A 20,257-nucleotide genomic window follows, 5' to 3' on the forward strand; every position below is an offset into this window, starting at 1 on the left:
GACATTCTAGGGAGAATGCCCATCATCTTGAGAATGAGAAGACTTGAGAGTGAAGCAAAAAATACACTTTCAAGGGAAAATGCAAGTGATATCCAGAAGCGTATTTTTGCAGGTTGTATTTTATAGAGAAGCAAGAAGAAGAAATTTCTTTGTAGGAGTGGGAAGATTGTGAAATAGAGGAAAGTTTCACTTTCCCAAGTTTCCTAATACCAGACCTAAAAAGTGAGAATACTGCTCCTCAGTGAGTTGCATAATTAAGGAATCTCATTGCAACTAATACTGAGCTGTGAAAGAAACCATAGAGACACAGAAATTCAGAAACTTTGAACATAATGTGAGAAATAATATATTAGACACACATCAGCTTGGTTGGTGGCAGACTAGTTAGCAGCCACTGCTAAGGGAAGGGGGAGCACAGCAAGAGAGAGAGGATACTGTGATAGATAAAAAATAAATAAAAAATTGGTTTAAGGGAGCCTATGGAATGGAGAGTAAGGTTGAGCTTAATGGATCAGATTTGGTAGGGGAATCAATTCAGTGAAATCCAACCAAAAATTGATTGGCCTATGGGCATATAGTTTTCGAGGAAATCAGGGATCAGCAGCATGGAAGCCAATTGACAGCATGGAAACCTATAAGTGCTACATTGCATCCAGCAGAGAAAGAAGATTGGGAACTCATAAAGGAAGTAACCAAAAGTAATCTATTATTATCTCCAAAGTGTGTCTGAATTAAAGTGACTAAAATAGGCACACACACACACACACACACACACACAAATTGTACCTGGAACATGTCTCTCTCCATATTTCAAGGAAAGAGAGCTCTCCTGTTGCTTGCAACCCATAAGAACTTCTGGGAAGTTGCCAGCAGCACCCATACAGGAATATCTGCACTCTAGGGGAATACCAGTAATTCATATTAATACCAATGGATATGAAACATGGACGTTTACTCTATACTCCCCAATGGTGGAGTATTTTACCAGAAGTTGTAGAAATCCAGATATCCAGTAGAGACCAGCATCTCCCTAGCAACAGAGGACATGAATCAAACTTCAAATGTCTATCAACAGAGTCCAAAAGATCAGTCAAGATGAAACCCCAAAGATTGATTACAACTTCCAATTTAGAATTCTGCACCACCACCACTGTAAGAATACTCAATTTGTTAACAATTCTCAGTGTATCCTACCCTATACAGGGAGACATGAAGTTGAGAGCGACTAAAACCAGCTTTGGCCCCTAGCCACAACAATGGACACCTGGGTGAGAAATGCAAAATCACTGGACTAAACAATGCCAGGCCTGACCCAAGGATTTATGGAGTCAAAAATAAATATAAAGAAGTAAAATTCATCTCTGTCGATAATTTTGACCACTTCAGCAGAAGCAATTCTTTTACTTCTCATTATTTTTTTTCCTTCTAATTTTTCCTCCTGTCTTTTCATTTTTTTTGTTCATATTTCTTACATTTTTAACTCTTTTTTTTAAATTTAAAAATAAATATCATTCCATTGTATTTTATTAACTTTTTTTGATGCAAGATTTGTTTTGTGCACTTGTGGATGTGGGTTTATGGTTGTGGGTATGTTCCTACATATAATGTTACTTTCAAATCAATAGCTTTTTTCTGAACATGTTTATTATTTAGCCTTGGTTTGACTTAGATGGGGTATAGTTATATGTGGGCTTGAGTTGATTTGATCTTAAATTACTTGTTAATTTGTATCTTGATTTTTGTTTCCCTTATTGCCAATTATTCACTTTCTTCCTCCCAAAGTATCTAAGTCTTCCTGTGTTTGCTTTTTCTCTTTTTTCCACTATTTTAAATTTTTTATTCCTACTTCCTTTGAGCTGACATCTATTATCTACCACCTGACTCTCCTATGTTCAATTTTTAAATATTTCTAACCTGCATTCTTATCTTGTTTTCTCTTCACTTAAGAAAATCACATTAATAGAATTATATAGTTAGTTTATATAATACCTATTCCATCAATTGGATTATGAATACTACTACAATAGAGATGTAGTTGACACCCATTGTCTAATGACTGATCTAGCTCATTTTTTTTTAACTTTTGGTACTGGTGTTAAATGGTGACCCCCACCATTTGTTTATAATTGGAAATTAGTGTTACAGATGTCAAAATATATACTGGATATTTATCTTTTTTTTAAGAGAGAGAGAGAGAGAGAATTTTTAATATTTATTTTAGTTTTCAGCGAACACAACATCTTTGTTTGTATATGGTGCTGAGGATTGAACCCCAGGCCGCACACATGCCAGGCGAGCGCGCTACCGCTTGAGCCACATCCCCAGCCCCGATATTTATCTTAAGGTTGTACATTTGTTGCCAACATTAGTGCTATCCCTGACTTCTTCTTCTAAGAGGGGCTCAAAAGTGATTGGGACACTTCAAACTCATAGATTGGAAATTCTGCTATTGTGCAATACCCACAACTCAGTCAAGTAATAGCAGATCTCAATGCACACATGATCTAGCATCACCTGAGATTCAGCACTGCTTCAACACATAGAACTGGGGAGTCAAGAACTCCAAACAAACAACCAGGCCCCTGTAGAAACTTCAGGTCCAAAACTGAATCTGAAGGTCCCACAAAACATAAAAAAACACTCAGAGAAGCCCAAGAACAAATAAGATAATTACCCACAAAAGGACAGGCATGAAAAAGTGAAATCACAATCCATGTCAATTGATTTGCATGTAAGCCCTCTGAAAACACAAGCCAACAGAAAAACAAATCTCCCCCTAAAATTCACAGTCTCCCAACAAATAATTCTATAGATACAGAAGTGGATGAAATTCTAGACAAAGGTCATAAGACACTTATTATTAAATTGTTCAATAAACTAAAAAAATCTAAGAAATGAATTAAGAGAACAAATACAGAATGAAAGACTATTTCAATAAAGAAATGTTAAAAGAAGACAATCAGAAGACCTGTAAATAAAAGAAACAGTGAATCAAATTAAAATCTCACTTGAAAGCGCCCCCAACAGATTAGATTGTATAGAAAATAGCATTTCAGGCCTTGAAGACAGAAATTTGGGTCTCCAAGAAAGAGTGTATAAATGTGAATACTCAACATGAAATAAAGGAGAAAAAAAAAGACAGTGATCAAAATACACAAGAACTCTGAGAAACTTCTAGAGAACAAACATGAGAATCATTGAGATAGAAGAGAACATGGAGATACAGGCTAAAGGCACTATGAATATTTTCAATGAGATAGTAACAAGAATCTTCTCCCATATCAGAAATGAGATAGACATTAACATACAAGAAGCATGTGTGAACCAATATAGACAGGATTAGAAGATAAATTCTCCAAGACACACTTAACCTAGAAAGTAAGGAAAGAATAAAAGTTGTGAGAGAAAAATGTCATATCACTTTTAGAGGCAAGTAAGTAAGGTTCACTTCTGAGTTTTCAATTCTGACCCCTAAATCAAGGAGATTCTGAAATGACATACTTCAGGCTCTAAAAGAAAACAAAATGTTATAACCAGTGAAGCTTTTTTCCCCAAAAAATTAATAATGAAAAAAATAATAATTCCATGATAAGGATAAGCTAAAAGAGTTATGATCACTGAGCAAGCACTATAAAGAACTCAAAGGTAAATTCACGCAAAGATACTAAAAATTGAACCCCCAAATTCTCAGAGACATGAGATCACTAGAACAGCAACCAACTAAGGGAAAATAAAGATAATTAAATAGAGTAAGCAAACAAAACGACAGGAAAAACACAAGCCCATATGCATAATAATACTGAAAGTGAATGGTCTCAACTCTCTAAATAAAAAGACATAGATAAGCAGAATGAATCAATAAACAAGATCAAATATGTAATATTTCTAAGCAACTCATATTGTAGTCAAAGACATCTATAGACTGCAGGTAAAATTATGGGAAAGAAATTCCATGCTAATGGAGTTTGAATTCAAGTAGGAGTACCAATTTTCATATATGACAAAACAGATTTTAAGCAAAAATTAACAAGAGGTTACAAAGAAGACCAATATATCCTGGTAAAGAAACCAATTCAATAAGAAGAAATAACAATAGTAAGTATGTGTGTCCCCAATATCAATCTACATAATTATAAAAAAATTACACATTTATGGTAAATTTATTTTTGTCAAAATTATCAGGCTTATTCAATCAAGAACAAATAGCCTCTTCCACAAATAAGGTTGGGGTAATTGCATATTCACATTCAAAAGTGTGCTATTGGATTTTTACATGATTTTTACATGAGATTACAAAAATTAACTCAGAATTACTCCTAGACATAAACATAACAGCTAAAACTATAAAAACTAAAAAGAATACAGAATCAAATGTTCTTGAATTCAGACCTAACCATGGAGTCTTATTATACATGACAGTAAAATGCACTTTGACACATCATAGATAAATGGAGTACAATTTCTCATTCTTCTGGTTGTATATAATGTAGAATTACTCTGAGTATATAATCATATATGCACATCATAGGGTGAAAATATCGGATTCATTCTACTATCCTTCCTATACCCATACTGCCACCTCTTTCTTCATTCCCCACTGTCTAATCCAAAGTATGTCTATTCTTCACTACCCCTCCACCTGTTGTGAATTAGAATCTGCATATAACAGATCCTAATTCTTTGTTTCTTTGGGATTGGCTTACTTTGCTTGGCATGATATTCTCCAGTTCTCTCATTTTACTGGCAAATGCCATAATTTCATTCTTCTTTGAGGCTGAGTAATATAATCTGTGTATATACCACATTTTCTTTATCCATTCATCTGTTAAATGACAACTAGTTTGATTCCATAATTTAGGTCTTGTGAATTAAGTGCCTATAAACATTGATTTAGCTGCATTACTGTAGTATGCTGATTTTAAGTCCTTTGGGTATAAACCGAAGAATGAGATACCTGGGTCAAATGATAGTCACATTCCAATTTTTCTGAGGAATCCCCACATTTCTTTCCATAGTGGTTGCACCGATAAGTAAATATAATAATACTGGAAGAGTTCAACACATCCTTTTTACCAATTTTATCAAGCTATTCAAAAATAAAATCAATAACAATTTCTGATCTTAATCAAATTGACTTAATTGGTGTCTCCAGAATAGTTCACCTCTAACCAGATTCATGAAATACTTTCTAAGATAGGCCATATTCTGTCATGTTGTAAGTCTCAGTAAAACTAAATAATTTAATATAATCAAAATTGATTATAATTCAATCAAATTAATTTATAATCAAGAAAAAACACAAAAACACAACAGTCTCTCTTTTGTTTATTTGTTTAGTTCCTGGGATTGAACTCAGGGATACTTAATCACCAAACTGCATCCCCAGTCTTTTTAAAGAAATTTTTATTTTGAAACAGTCTCATTAAATTTCTAGGACCTTGCTAAATTGCTGAGGCTGTCTTTGAACTCATGATCCTCCTGCCCCAGCCTCCTGAGCCACTGGGATTACAGGCATGTACCACCAAGCCTGGCTGGACAGCTTTCTTAACAATGGATCATAGGATAAATAAGAAAAAAAAATCAAGAAAGCCTTAGAACGAAATGAGAGCAGAAATATGATTTATCAATGTCTTTGGGACAGTATGAAATTAGTACTAAGAGCAAAATTTATAGAATTGAGTGCTACATTAAAAAAATACAGATATTACAAATAAATAAGTTTATGCTTTACTTTGAATTTTCTTGAATTTTCTCTTTCCCCCAAGAGAAAATTAATTTCAAAGTCAGTAGAAGACAAGAAATCCAGAGGTTCATTAGAAACTATTTTGAAAATTTATATTCCAATAAACTGGAAAATCTAGAAGACATTGACACATTTCTAGACACAGATGACCTGCACAAACTGAACCAGGAGGACACAGAAAACCTATACATATACCAAATAATGGGATTGAAATAGCAATAAAATGCTTTGTAACAAAGAAAAGTCCAGGATCAGATGAATTCTTAGCTGAGTTGTACCTAACCCTTTGAAGAAGAATTAACACCAGTCTTTCCCAAATTATCCCATAAAACTGAAAGGGAGGGAACATTCCCCAATAAATACTAAGAAGCCAGTATAACTCTGATACTAACAATCAAAGGCACCTAATGGGAAAACTCCTATAGACCAATATTTCTGATGAGCATAGGTACAAATATCCTTTATAAAATATTGACAAATCACATTAAAAAACACACCAAGAAGATAATATACCATGATGAAATGGGTTTCCTCACACGGATGCAAGATTGATTCAACATATGCAAATCAGTAATATAATTCACCACTTAAACAGAATTAAGGACAAAAATCACATGATTACCTCAATAGATGCCAAAAAGGACTTTGATAAAAGCCAGCAGTCATTCATGTTAAAAAAAAAAAAACACAGGAGAAACTCTGCATAGAAGTAACTTACCTTAATATTATAAAAGCAGTGTATGATAAACTCAAAGCCAATATCATACTGAAAGGAGAAAAATTGAAAGCATTATCCTATAAAATCAGGAACTATCCAAGGATGTTCACTCCCACAAGTTCTATTCAATAAAGTTCTTGAAACTTTAGCCAAAGCATTCAGGCAAGAGAAGAAAATTGAAGTTATAAAAATAGAAAAAGACAAACTATCACAGATGATATGATCCCATATTTAAAAGACCACCCATCCCCCAATTTTTTTTCACCAGAAGACTTGTATAACTGCTAAATGAATTCAGCAAAGCAGCAAGACACAAGATCAACACTCATAAATCAATAACTTTCTTATACTTAAAGCAGTTATTCTGCTGAAAAAAAAAATCAGTAAGCCATCCCATTCACAATAACCTAGGGAAAAAAAACCCCACAATTTTGGTAATAAATCTAAGGAGATAAAAGATCTCTACAATGAAAATTATACAACCCTAAAGTAAGAAATTGAAGAAGACTTTAGAAGATGGAAAGACTTTCCAGGTTCTTGATAAAAAGAAATAATATTGTTAAAATGGCTAAACTATCAAAATTAATATATAGATTCAATGCAATCCCCATTAAAATATCAATGATATTCTTATAAAAAAGAAAAAAATCAGTTCTAAAATTCATTTGGACGAATAAGAGACCCAGTATAGCCAAAGCAAATCTGAACCAGAATGGCAATTCATGATGCATCTTATTACCTTGATCTCAAATTATTCTACAAGGCTATCATAATAAAAGCAGCGTGGTATTGACATCAAAAATGGACATGAAGAACAATGAAACAGAACAGAAGAGACCAAAACAAACCCACATACTTATAACCATTTAATACTTGAAAAAGATACCAAAAACATTGGTTTCACATAAGATAGTCTTTTTAACAAATGGTGCTGAGAAAACTGGATATTCATAAGTAGAGGAATAAAACTAGATCCCTATTTTTACCCTACACAAAAGTCAAGCCAAATGGATCAAAACTTAAGTAATAGACCAGAATATTTGCAATTGCTACAGAAAATATAGGGTTAACCCTATATCATATCTGTTCAGGCACCAATTTCCTTAGTAAGACCACTAAAGGTTTAGAAATAAAATCAAGAAGAAAAACTTGAGATGTCATTAAATTAAAAAAGCTTCTGCACAGCGAAAGAAACAATTAGGAACCTGAAGAAAAAAGACAACAGAATGGAAGAAATTATTTGCCAGCAGCTCCTCTCAGAGAGGACTGACATCCTGAAGATATGAATAACTCAACAAACTTAACACCAAATCAACAACAACAAATAACCCAATCAATAAATGGTGAAAGAACTAAACAAATGGTTAACAAATGGTTAACAAATCTATGAAATATTTTAAGATCTCTAGAAAATGGGGGAAATGTACCTCAAAACTACATTAAAATTTCTTTTCACTCCAGTCAGAATGGGAATTAGCAAGAGTACAAATAATACTGAATGCTGGTGAGGATGTGGGGGCAAAGATACTCTCAAGTATTGTTGGGGGGACTGAAAATTAGTATAATCACATTGGAAACCAGAATGGTGATTCCTCACAAAACTAGGAATGGAACCACCATATCTTGTATAAATAATCACCTTGTTATTTATCCAAAAGAACTCAAATCAGCAAAGTTTATAGCAACACAATTTACAATAGTAAAATTACAGAATCAAAGAAGATGTCCATCAAGCAGGTAAAGGAGTGAAAAGTTATGGTATATAAGAACAATGAGGTTTTGTTGTTGTTGTTTTTCATTTTAATTTGTTATATATGACAGCAGAATGCATTGCAATTCATATTACACATATAGAGGACAATTTTTTATATCTCTGTACACAAAGTAGGGTCATACCATTCGTGTCTACATAATGTAGAGTAATGATGTCCATCTCATTCCACTCTTTGCTACCCTCATGGCCCCTATCTTCCCCTCTTCTCTCCCCTTCATTTTTTTGCCCTATCTAGAGTTCATCTAATCCTCCCATGCTCCCCCCTCCACCACCACATTATGAATTCAGCATCCTTAAATCAGAGAAAACATTCAGCATTTGTTTTTTGGGATTGGCTAACTTCACTTAGAATAATATTCTCCAACTCCATCCATTTACCTGCAAATGTCATGATTTTATTCTCTTTTAATGCTGAATAATATTCCATTGTGTATATATGCCACATTTTCTTTACCCATTCATCTACTGAAGGGCATCTAGGTTGTTTCCACAGTTTAGCTACTGTGAAAATGTGCTGCTATAAACATTGACGTGGCTGTGTCCCTGTAGTATGCTGTTTTTAAGTTCTTTGAGTGTACGTTTCACTCAACCAAAAAAGTAAATGAAATTATGGCATTTGCCATGGAAATAGAGAACATCACACTAAGTGAATAAGCCAGACTCAGAAATTCAAGGTTTGTATGTTTACTTTCACATGTGGAAGCTAGAGCAAAATAAGGGAAAGAACATATAGTGGGGGATAGGATAAGATAAAGCTACCGAGAGATCAAGAGGGAAGGAGGATTAACATTTCCTGAGAAAATCTGCAATCAATTTAATAAGATCCCATTATGTTCATATAAAATATACTCGAGTATTTCACCTTTACATATATCTAGAAAGTACCAATTAAAAATAAATAAAGAGAGGAAGAAAGAAAGAAAGAAAGAAAGAAAGAAAGGAAGGAAGAAAGAAAGAAAGGAAGGAAGGAAGGAAGGAAGGAAGGAAGGAAGGAAGGAAGGAAGGAAGGAAGAAAGAAAGAAAGAAAGAAAGAAAGAAAGAAAGAAAGAAAGAAAGAAAGAAAGAAAGAAAGAAAGAAAGAAAGAAAGAAAGAAAGAAAGAAAGAAAGAAAGAAAGAAAGAAAGAAAGAAAGAGAAAGAAAGAAAGAAAGAAAGAAAGAAAGCAGTGAAAGATAGTTCAGAAAAGTACAAGACGGAAAATAGGGGGAAGGAGGTAGGGAAGGGAAGAAGTGGTACCAAAACTGAAATGGAGTAAATTAAATTTCATGTTCCTATGATTTTGTCACAATGTATTCAACTTCTATGAATAATTGTAATGCTTTAATAAAAAATTAAAAATACATTGTTAGCATAAAAATGCAAATTCTTCCTAGCAATGGGATGAAATATTTGTGTTTTAATATTTGTAACAATTTGAGGGGGAGTTTGAACATCACTGAAGTTTTTCTATACTGAGATGCTAATCAAATAATGTTTTCTTCTTCGATGCCTAATTAAGTTGTATTACTTGGAAATTTATGTTTAAGAGGTCATTGAAGACTGCTTTCAGAGTAAAAATTTCTTTCTGAAATATTAGTTTTGACATAATATTCAGTGAATGCTAGAAACTATCTAAACACTTTACACATCCATATTATTTAAGTTCCCTTACAATCCTATCATAAAGTAAGCTTAAGAAATTAAATTTAAAGAAATGTAGAGAGACAGAGATGGAAATTCAGAGAGTATCTGAGTCAGAGAAGTAGAAAATGTCAAGAAAATCATGTACCTTGTTCAGTCACAAAGCTATGATGCAGCAGATCAAGAATTCAAACTCTGATCATTGATCTTAACTATTGCCCAAGAGAAAACCGAATGAAAAGGAATGATACATTATTGCTAATAAGAATGGACCTTGGAAATCCTTTGCTCATAATGTGGCATTTGATCTATCTTTAAAGTGAAATGACCTGCTTCATGATGAAAAATTAAACTGCATGATGTCGGAAAGACACTTCACTGAGGAGATATGATCATATTTTCCCTCAATATGGGGAATATCACCTAACCCTTTACAAGCAACCATTTTTAAGAGGCTCAGAAATGCATGTAAATGCAGAATACTGAGTATTCACTGTTAGAATGATTTCTTCAGTACCATATCTGAAATCAGAAGAAGACAATTTGTTGTCAGTGTTATGAACAATCTGAAGATGTATATATTGTCTTTATCATTCTAATCTACATTTGCAATGCTATTTTTCTGTGTTTAGGAATCCAAATATAGAATAATGTTAAACACTTATTAATAAAAGGATTTTTGAAGCTGAGTCTTTTGGTGCCACCTTCTGGCATAAATTATTGTATAAAGTATTTCAAATTCTATCAAAAGTTCTAATGGTTAAATAAATTAAATAAGATGATTTTACATGTTAAATGCACAAATCTCTACAGTTAATTTACTTGCACTGAAATCAAATGGAGAAGGAAAAAAGTTAAGCTGACTAAACTGTATAAAGACAGTATTTTATACAAGAGACACACTTTTAACTAGATAGAATAAAAAGAAGCAAATAAAAAAGTAATAATATTTTAAATATTTATAGTTCTTGTGTTAATATTATTAACTGAATGTTCCCAATGAACTTAAAATTTTAGCTTTTCTTGTGAATAACTAAATATGACATGAAACCCTATTCAGGTTATTCTATTTCATTTTGACATTATTTATTGCAAAGTTTAATATTGTGTTATTTTTTGCCACCTATTTCATTAATAACAATAAATAAAGTATTTTTTACAGATAAAGATAAGCTAAAGAAATTTTATCTAAACTTGGTGGCCTATTTTCCAAAACCTATACCATTATAGCTAGACTTTAAAAACATCTCAAGTGGCCCCCAATAAATGCACGTTGATTTTATAATTATGCAAAAGCTTCAGTGAATTTAACTATTTATTAGGAAAATAATGGAGACTTTGAAGCACATCAAATTTTAGCTTGTTATTATTACCAAGAGTAGTAATAGTACATCTTTTCAAATATACCAACTTTTTTGTTTTTGTTTCTGTTTTTGTCTGGTTGGCATGTGGTTTTATTTATTTTGTTTTTGTACTGGGTATTGAACCTGGGGGCATTTTACCATTGAGCTACATCCTCAGTCCTTTGTTTTAAAAAATTAAATTTTCAGACTGAATCTGTCTAGGTTGCTTAGTTCCTCATTCACTTGCCCAGGCTGGCCTAACTTGTGATCCTCTGTCTTCACCTCATGAGTTGTTGGGATTACAGGTGTGTGCCATCATGCCTGCCTCGACTATACCAGTTTGATATATATATATATATATATATATATATATATATATATATATATATACACACACACACACACACACACACACACACACACACACGTATATCCTTTTAGTTTACTTTTTCCAAATTTGGAACACTACCCAAATATCAATTTCCTATGCATACCTTTTCTTTTGCCAGCATAAATTTTATTTTTTTAAAAAAATTATTTAGCTTTTGCTAAATACATTGATAAGCCTACATAACAGTGAGATTTATTGTGACATATTTGTATGTTGTCATAATATAATTTGGCAATTTAATAACTCAGTGCCTCCCCTTTCCCTTCCTTCTCCCTCCCAGGTCCTCTTTCTCTACTCTACTGGTCTCCATTCAATGATGTATTTAAAACATAACTAGTATCTCTGTTCCCATGTAACATACTCTTAAAATATATTATTCAAATATGTGTTTTAGACTTGAATATTGTGAATGTTAATTTAAATACATCTTGTTAGTAGGTGACATTTTAAGTAAAGTCAAAAAATAGGTATAATTCCCTGCCACACATACGCGTGCGCATACACACACACACACACACACACACAAAAAGTTATAACTTCTCTTTTCTGAGAATATAGTGAAGGATTATGAAGTGCACACAAAATTAGCAGAATTTCCTTTCTCTCATTATTTTTTAATGTCGGGGAAGGATGGTAGAAAGAAAATCATTATCAAGATCTATCCGATTTCTCTGCTGCTATTTGAGATTGTTGGCGATTCCTCTATATTTCCCTTCTCCCACTCTACTTCCTTTCTATTTCTTCCATCTTCTGGGGGAGGTTAAGGGTTTGATTTTTCATAAGTATGAGAATTAAATTTCCTTTTCTTTTGAGGGGAACATCCTCCAAGAAATTAAGTTTAATAATGAATGAATATCAGCATGAATCTCAACTCTCTGTCTCTTTTTCTTTTCTCTTGTATCTGTATTATTTCCTCTCAATAATATAATAATTCCCATGATTTTATGATATTTTCTAAATAATTAAGTAATTCCAGCATATTTAATATTAGTAAATCTTTAAAAAATGGAATACTTTTAAGGATTATAAGATACAGTTATTAGATTAATATAATACAAATATTGAGTATCTACTATATGGATATGCAAATGACACAATACTTTAGAGCTGGGGTTTGGGGTTCAGATAATAAGGGTTTCAATTATCAGAAAACATTTTTAGTGATTTTTGGCTCAGAAAAATTTCTAAGTTTTTAAACTTTTAAAATTAGTTTTTAAACTTTCTTTTATACTTGAAAAAAATATAAAAACAAAACTTTAGTACTCTAGGAGACAATGCATCTAAAACTTTTGACCCAGAGTTTAACTCACACTGTGTAAGTGAACAATTTAATTGACCATTAGTATTAACACTTCCCTGAGCAGTGAATTTTGAGAATTTTTGCATGTATTTGTTTGTATAGTTTACACAATTAACCTGAACTTTTGCTTTTTATAATCTTCAAATTTATTATTAAAATGGATCTTTGTTTGCAAGCACATTTAATACTTCAATATTTTATAACTTGTCATTTTTCTTTATTTTTTAGTGGTAGCACTATTGTTGAAATTTGATCAGTATGAAGCTGAATTTTCCAGTTCAAAAATCTAACTAAAAGTTATGCATAATTAGTTAGAAAGCAAAGAAAAAAAGTTTAAACCAATTGAACAAGGGAATTGACAGTATGGAGCTAAAACTTTGTAACTGTTTGGTAAATTATACCTAATATCTTAAGATTAAGCACGCTTTCTAAAGATATGCTGCCACAATAATTGCATAGGAAGCCCATGGAATTCATGCCTTTTAACATTGGTTCATTTATGTTTCACTCACTGTCTTATGTTTTTAAAAAATAACAACCACATATCATAGTCCCCGCTTACCCATGGTTTTGCTTCCTAAAATTCCAGTTATCTGCAATCTACAGCAATAAAAAACATGAAATGAAAAATTTTGGAAAGAAATAATTCAACAACTTAATTCAATTTTATTATAGTATACTATTATAACTTTTTATAATTTATAATTTTTATAACTTATAATTTTTTATAATTTTTCATTGTATTAGCAACTTTTGTCTAATCCTCTGTATTTTTATTAGCAACTTTTGTTGCTAATCTCTTAAAGAACCAAATTGATGAATTAAACTGTATCATGGTTATGTACATATGAGAAAAAAAACAGCAGATACAGGATCCATACTAGTTGCGCTTTCAAGCATTCAATGAGGGTCTTAGAATATATCACCTGCAGATATGGGGCATCTACTGTACTGTACTATTATTCAAGTCAATAATTGTGATCAAATGATTTGCCACTACTGCCAGGTATGATTTGAAAGTTGCTGAAATAATAATGTGTTTTGGTACAGACTGAACATAATTGAAGTTTGAACTTTGTTCTGTTCCACTTAAAGATAAACAAAGCAAGAGATAATCCAAAATTCAGCAACTCATTTTCTAATTTATCTTCTCTTAAACTTCATGTACTCTGAAAATGGATTTCAAAATGCCATAACAGGGTAGCATTTAAAAAAATAACAATCCATGCATATATTGAAATAGCTATTATATCTTTACTCTGCTCTTATTTGACTTGTTTTAATAACAATTATTTAATTATAATAAATATTGGAAAGTAATTTTGAATAGTTTATTTAATGATATTTTGTAAACAAAAATGCATGAATTGACAAAAGAAAGACATTTCACCAAGAGAAGCTTTCTGGAGCAGAGTTAACTTTTTGGGTGACCTTGCGAAGTCCTATCACTTCTTTGAGGCTTTGCTTCTTCGTGTGTGAAATAAGGGGTTTAGAGTCAATAAACCTTTCAATCTTATCAGCTCTGAAATTCTCCGAGCATATGCTTCTACCAGCCAGAGGAATATGAATGTAATGGGACACTTTATTATATTAATTTATTTTGTTCTGGCAGCTGAAAAGAAACTCGGGATAAATAAATAAGTAGAATGGCCAAGCTTTTGGATATTGTATGGTTCACATTTCTCTCAAGCTTATACTAATTGATTTTACATTTCAGAACCTGAAAGGTAAGTAAATGAAACCCTGAAGATAATCTTCATATAAGTTTTTTTGTTTGTCTGTTTCTTTTTAGTTACACATGACAGAATGACGGTAAAGTCCATTTTAATAAAAATTAAACATTCATGGAATATATCTTATTCTAATTAGGGCTCCAGGGCTCTGGATGTACATGATGGTGGAATTCACTGTGGTATAATCATATATGTACATAGGAAAGTTATATCAGATTCTTTTCCTATTCTTATAGACTTTACTATTCTTATCTCCACTTCCTTCTCTCCATTCCCCTTTGTCTAATCCTCTGTATTTTTATTCTTCTCCTGCCCACAATTCACAATATCTAAGTAGACAACCTAAATGTTTATTAACAGATGAATGGATACAGAATCTTCAAAAATGTTTTTTAGTGGTATTCTTCCTAGGTGACATGGGAATCAAAGAGTACTAAAGATTTTTTTTTTTTTCCAGATGGAAGGAGGGTCTGGAATAATTTCAGTATGAACGAGGCACTGAAGTAAATGTGTGCCTTGAGTTACGGAATATGGTGGCCTTGGATGATGCTGCGGATTTATACCCCTTATACCTCTTTTGACATCATATCTATATTAACACCTATGATACATAGCTATATTAAATATCTATATGTATATCCACATGGATACCTATAAATAATTGAAACCATTTTTCTTCACTTTAAAACTTATGTAAAAACCATAAAAGGCTTAAGTTTTGATTCTCTGTATTTTGTCAACCTACATTTTTCAAGTTACTGTAATTTTGATTATAGAAGCTATTTTATAATTTGAAGACTTCAAAATCATGTTTTTCTTCACGTTATCTTGAATAGTTTTGATAATTGTTTTTCATACACATAATCATGTCAGTTTGGAAAAAAAAGTTGAATCTTAACCAAGATTCAGTTAAATAAAACAATTTAGACATATTTGATATCTTTGTAATATTGACCTATAGCCCATGAAAACTGCATATATACTCCATTTTTATGGATTTTTAAAAAAATGACTATAATTTTATTTGTAAATGATTTAAATTTATGGTAATTTTGTTCTATTTTAAATAATATCATGTCTAAAACACACTTTTCCATATTTTCCTTTTGTTCAATAAAACTGTTTCATTTATTTAGTAATTTTAATTGCTTATCTTTAGTTCCTACTTTTTGATACTTACACAATAATACTATATATGAATGGCACCAGTTTTTTCTATCTCTAAAATTTGCTGTTTTCCCATTTTCTCAATTTATTGCTTTGCATAAAATCACTATTAAAATGTGGATTAAAAGTATTGAGAACAGATGATTTTTCCTACTGTCTCTAAGGTGAACATTTCAATGTTTATTAATTTTCCTTTATTTTTTAATTATGTTTGCTTCTTGGTGTTGTTTATTCTATTTTACATAATTTAGATCAAATAAAGAAAGTTCCAAATCTTCTCTCTTACAATCCTAAATTTATTTTCTATTCCCCATGTGTCTTTTCAAAATTCCCTGTTTTAATATTTTCTGGACAAGCTAAAATCTAATGTGTACCTGATATATTGCTTATCACACACATTTGCTTTCATCCTTGTACTTTCTGCATTGCTGTCTCTTTCTTGAGGACCATATTGAGAGATTAATAAGAAACTCCTTGTCAAGGGATCAGTCAGTTCCCACATGGCAGAGTGCTGACAGCTGCTAGGTAGCCTTTTCATACTTGCACAGAGTTGGCTAGAGAGGAGATTGCAAGATGAAATGGACTTGGAAAGTTTATTTCTCATGGCACAACAAGCAGCATAAATTATAGCTTTACTTTGGTTCTGTTTGTCTCCAGGTAGCACATGGATGATGTAGTGGCAGGCCCAGGTGGGTACTTGTACTCAACATATCTGTCATAGCCAAAGAACACCAAGTACATGTAAGTTCTGATACTAAACGAAAAAATTAGGAACCTTGTTTATCCTTTCATGTACATGGACACATTACTATTTTACTATAAATATAGGCCATTATTTTCTGAGTAAGGAGAGGGTTAGTAAGATGTTACTATCCAACCATGTAAATAAATTTCAGCAAAATTTTAGTGTCAAGGTGTACAGTATGAAAAATTCATGAGAAATTGTATTCCAATATTTTTACTTATTATTAACCAAATTTTATTTAAAAATTGATATTTTGGCTGGGTGCCATGGCACATGCCTATAATCCCAATGGCTTAGGAAGCTGAGACAGGAGAATTGTGAGTTCAAAGCCAGCTTCAGCAATGTCGAGGCACTAGGCAATTCAGTGAGACCCTGTCTCTAAATAAAATGCAAAATAGGACTAGGTATGTGGCTCAATGGCTGAGTGCTCCTGAGTTAAGTCCCCCCCCAAAAAATTAATTAAAATAAAAATTGATATTCAGAAAAGTAAAATGATTTTCTTGAAGATCTATAATTGCCAAAGCAAAGCCAGTATTAGGAACCATACTAAACTCTGATAGTAAATGGCATATTTACTCCAACTATTGCAAAGTTTATTGTTTCTACTTCATTTACTGATATGATGGGTTAAAAGCATTTTAACACTTACTATATGGAAATTTTATTTAGCTCCCCTTAAATAATTTCTTAAAGGGAACAGAGACGTTCATATACTTTAATATTCAAATTTTTAAAATTTATTTTAAAAAGATTTTTTAAATCAAGAATAGCAAGATGGATTCATATTTTAGCATATAGGTTAAGCTTTAGGTATATCAACAAATTTTATTTACATTGTTTTCAAATATGTGACCTTATTTTATAACAAATAACATTATTATTAATTTTATGTTAAATTTGTAAATTTTTCATGCTAACTGCAGTGGTAAATTTTTGTGTTGATGAAATTCACATTAATGATCAATGATATTCTATAAACTACAGAGGAAATAATACAACAAGTACCAACACCAATTAAAGCTGTATTCATAGTATATGAACAATTGTAAATATTGTTATTAATTTTGTAAGTTTAAATATATCATTACATTTAAGGTGGGCCATCATAATATATACCTTGTAATAATATACTGAAAATCAAAGATGATATATTTAAAGAGCATATTACATTTAGCAACAAAAGTTAGCTACTTGTTGAAGAGAACAAGTATTATTATTGGTCTTTAATTTCCTAGGTTAGTGCCATCTAATTAAATACCCTCTCTCCTTCACTTTATCCTTCCTAACATTTCTCAGACTTAATTGTGATATCAATGCACCATTAATCAATCCACTAAACTATAAATTTCAGAGGACAATGACTTTCACTTTTGTCTTATTCACTTTTTTACCTCTGCAGAATTTGGTGTCTAGTAAGAGTTCAATTGATATTTATTAAAGAAATAAATGAGATATTGTTATAGTACATGTCATACTGTAGTAAATTATGATAGTGTAAAAGTATAATATTTTGAACTTAATATATAAATATAAAGTGAATAATTGCCAAAGATTTTATTTAACACCTTAATCCTGGAACCTGTTCAATGTGATGACTGGTTCAAAGAGAACTTGAGAGGATATTTAGAGACAATCTTGGGTTAGATATAAACCTGTCAATGTCCAATAGAGCATAAATATTTTGCTGATCTCTTAAGGGTGAAATTCACAAGTAATTTTGGGGACCTCAATCAATGGTGATCAAAAAATGAATGTATTATTTTTTCTCAACAATCTCTGGGTAGATTTTGCCCTGAGTTAAGTGGGAAGGACACATTGAAATTATTTTGTTTTATTTCCAATTTTTTTTTCCTGGTATTATTACCTACTCACCTCTATGGTGTTGTATTTCTAAATGCATTAAAGTTTGCTGTAGAGCTTTATATCTTTGTGAATAGAAGCTCTGTTGAGACCTGGGTGTGAAACTGTGAACTAGGATAATTGATCTGTCTATTTATGCCTCAATTTCTACAAATGCCAATGGGAGCATGTGGGTATTGTGTTCTATAATTCAGTGATCCATGAGATTTGAATGCAAATACAACATTTACGAAATGTCAGCTACTGTTGTCTAATTAAACACTAATATTTTTAAAAAGATGATTAGATTAGAGTATGAGATTACATAAATAATAGTCTGATAAAGCAAATAATGTTAACAGGATGATTCTATTTTGTATTTCTGTAACATATTCTTTATTAGTTCAAATTAGGTTCCAAATTTCCTGCACTTCTAAACTACCACTACTAACACCATCATCAACACCTGTGCATGTGAACACATGCACGTGCACACACACGCATGCACAAACACACACACACACACACACACACACACACACACACATAAACACATTACTCAAAAAATATCTAAAAGAATGTCTAAAAGTCCCATTTTCATTTTGAAACTGCAAGAGATGCACTGCATGCTAGGTTTTGGAAAATGTTTTTATCAAAACAGACATACCTAAATGTACCTCCTCTTTATTACCTGCAATTGGCTGATGTCTATGGCTTATCAAACATTTCTTAAAATCAAAGTATTTCTAAGAGTCAATATCTAAATAATTTTGAGGATTAGAAAGAGGAGATTACAGTGTGTGTGTGTGTGTGTGTGTGTGTGTGTGTGTACATATATATGTTTGGTTTTGGGTTACAGACTAAGAAATTTGTTTCTATTTCATTTTAAGATTGAAATCTTGAAAATAGTTTCCATTTATCTTCTTACCTTTCTTTTCCTATTTAATTATTGTTATGTATTTTCTAGTAGAATAGTAGAAACTTTTAAAATGTAAAATGCATTATATTCTGATGCCTCTTTATATTCATTCATACAAACTTCAATAATGAGTTTGGAATAGATAATTTGTGGATATTGAGTTGATTTAAATTGGTGTTTAATACAATCTCTTTGTACTTTCTTTAAAGAAATCAGATGATAACCATAATATAAATTAAATGGACCAGAGAAAATGCTTCTATAAAAATGATTCAAAATAAGACAGCTGTTCTCAAACTTTATTGTGCCAACATCCTATAAAAGGTCACTTCTGTTATTTGTGAACCATGCACATCCCTGGATCAAACACTATATCTGGGATATGAGAGATTCCTTAATAATGCTTAGTCTACCTAAAGTTTTAAAAAACCTTGGAATAAGTAGGTATCAATTTTAGTTAAAATAAAATATCTTTTCAATTTAAAACCAAAATAGGAAATCTATGTTTTCCTTTATTGAGTACTCAGCAGACATTCATTTTATGTCTTGCAAAAGGTCATTATCCATGCTAGAGACAAAAATTGTATTTTTATAATGCTAAAATAATAAAATGCCAGCTTCCATTTCATAATGTTCCTTGTGGTTATAAAATATAATCACATTGATTTTCTTATTTTAATTCTAAGTAGAATCAGAAGTAATTTTAATAAAAACCTGCATTTTAATTTAATTCAAACTTAGTTATTGTTAATTTACTGGACAGGTACATACTTTCAGTGTCTCCCAAATATAGTAAATAAATAATTTATCATTAACCTTTATGTGACATCAAGTAGAACACTATAAAGCATTATAAACATTAATGTAAATTACGATACAAAATAATTCTTATATCTGATATTGTTAGACTTCCTCTAAGAAGAATTAAATTTTTTTCTTTTATTGATTTTATTACTTTTTTATAAA

Source organism: Urocitellus parryii, chromosome 10, assembly GCF_045843805.1.
Source record: "Urocitellus parryii isolate mUroPar1 chromosome 10, mUroPar1.hap1, whole genome shotgun sequence".
NCBI classification, from domain to species: domain Eukaryota; kingdom Metazoa; phylum Chordata; class Mammalia; order Rodentia; family Sciuridae; genus Urocitellus; species Urocitellus parryii.